Source organism: Bidens hawaiensis, unplaced genomic scaffold (genome assembly GCF_021521415.1).
Source record: "Bidens hawaiensis isolate Kalapana, Puna unplaced genomic scaffold, B.hawaiensis_p1.1 tig00018651_1, whole genome shotgun sequence".
Taxonomy (NCBI): Eukaryota; Viridiplantae; Streptophyta; class Magnoliopsida; order Asterales; family Asteraceae; genus Bidens; species Bidens hawaiensis.
The window spans coordinates 1-2,133 of NW_027492821.1; the positions used below are offsets into that span (position 1 = coordinate 1).

At 28.6% G+C, this 2,133-nt stretch overlaps 1 long non-coding RNA gene across 1 annotated transcript; it reads right to left on the minus strand.

Moving 5' to 3' along the window:
- On the minus strand, window positions 1-1,448 carry LOC143556550 (uncharacterized). Its single transcript, XR_013139389.1, has 3 exons — window positions 1,402-1,448; window positions 182-288; window positions 1-91 (listed from the first exon to the last, which is right to left on the minus strand). It is a non-coding gene; the product is annotated as an uncharacterized LOC143556550 (long non-coding RNA).
- Window positions 1,449-2,133: the final 685 nt, after the last annotated feature.

Below are 2,133 nucleotides of genomic sequence, written 5' to 3' on the forward strand. Positions count from 1 at the left end.
GTTAAACCAACGAGAAACATTCACGTATTGAGATGATGGAGCTTTGGTGAATGCAGCATGAACAGCAAGATCATCCTTTGAAGCTTGGTACCTGATAAGATAAAATCCATAAATACTCTGAACCGAAAATATTTATATAAAAATGAATAATTGAGTATATCAAAGAGTAGCGTCGACTCACCCAGTGATGTAACTGCGAGTTAGAAGGAACTCATCAAGCTTCTTGAGACCGGCTTCTGAACCAACATAGAAAGTGGGCGCCATTGACAGATCCTGAATTATTCTCTTCTGCAAAAAATTAACAAGTTGAATATAAGATATTTAACCCAATATGTGGATCAAATAGCACATCATTATTTAGCTAATAATCAGCAAAACTATTAAAAAATATTCCACCTTTTACATGTATTTTGTTTTTTAAATCTTTTTCTAATCGGTCTGCAATTCTATACATTCATTCATTGCAATAAAATAATTTTGTCAAACAAATATAAAATATTTAACCCTAAATATGGATCGAACAGCACATCATTGATTAGCTTATAATCAACAAAATAAAAAAAATACCTTTTACATCAATTTTGTTTTTTATATCTAATCCTAATCATGTCTGCAACTGTATAGATCCATTCATTACAATAAACTGATTTTATTGAACAAATATAATATATTTAACCCAAAATGTGGATCAAATAGCACATAATTGTTTAACTTATAATCAGCAAAAAAAAACTTAATTTTTTTTTAAAAAAAAACTTAGATTAATTCTGTTTTTTAAATCTAGTGCAATTCTAAACATCCATTCATTACAATAAACCGATATTATTAAACAAATATAATATATTTAACCCAAAATGTGGATCAAATAGCACATAACACAAAATTGTTTAGCTTATAATCAGCAAAAAATAACTTAATAAAATAATAAAATAAAATAAAAAACCTCTAACATTAATTCTGTTTTTTAATCTAATCCTAATCATGCCTGCAATTCTAAACATCCATTCATTACAATAAACTGATTTTGTTAAACAAAAATAATATATTTAACCTAACATGTGGATCAAATAGCACATCATTCATTGTTTAGCTTAAAAAAATTTAAAAAAAATTACAAATATATATAAACCTGTATGTGTCTGCAATACTATAAAATCATTCTATACCATAAGCTGATTTCATTTAACACATTAGCTATAAACTGTATAGCCTCTATTAAAACTTAACCTATAAGAAATCAGATCTTATTTAAAGCAGCTTAATATCAATTATACGAACTAAAAATAACAATCAACACACAGATCTTTCAAATCAGTACCAATTGGTTCGTTTTTGAAACGAATTGTGAATCAATTAACAAATTATAAGGATAAAGGAGGCTAATTTATTGATTGATTGTACCTGTTATTGAGATATTCAATGGCTGCCGTGAGTCGTTTGTAGTTGGCTGAAGTTAGGCTGTAAATAAAACCCTAGGTTAATTTATAGTGAGACGAACAGGGGTAGAATTGTCAAGTGGATTGATTTTGAGAGTTAAGTAATTGCTTTAAGGTCCTTGTGTTTGCACATGTGGTTAGAATATTCCCTTTGATTCTTTCATTGTTTGTATATACATTCTCATCGATTGTACTTCATAAATAAAATGATTTGACAATAGTTTAGTAGGATCGGGTTTGTTATTCAAAATAAGACGGTGTTGCAACTTGTTGTTCACTTACTCACCTTTCTATTTTGTTCAATATATGATTCTCATATAGGGAAAAAAAGTTTCTCTTGTATTTTTTATCTGTATAGTTTAAACACAATTGAATACTTTAGTTCACTTGCATCGAATGGTTAGATTCTTTAATTATACCAAATGCAAACTTGTTGTTACACTAACTTTGCCACCTTCTTTCTGACAGTCGCTGATCTCACTTTAATCGCCAACCATTTATGTTTTAGGTTCACTTGATTGATATTCAACCTCCAATCTCAACATCTTCTCCTTTTTCAAACAATGGATATAAATTTAAATATTGCAATCACGGTTACAAGCATCCGTAATTTCATTAACTCTATAAATGGAAAACAAACAATACTCACGGCTAGATCTTTTCATGATACACTCCCAGGTATCTATGTTATATAGCA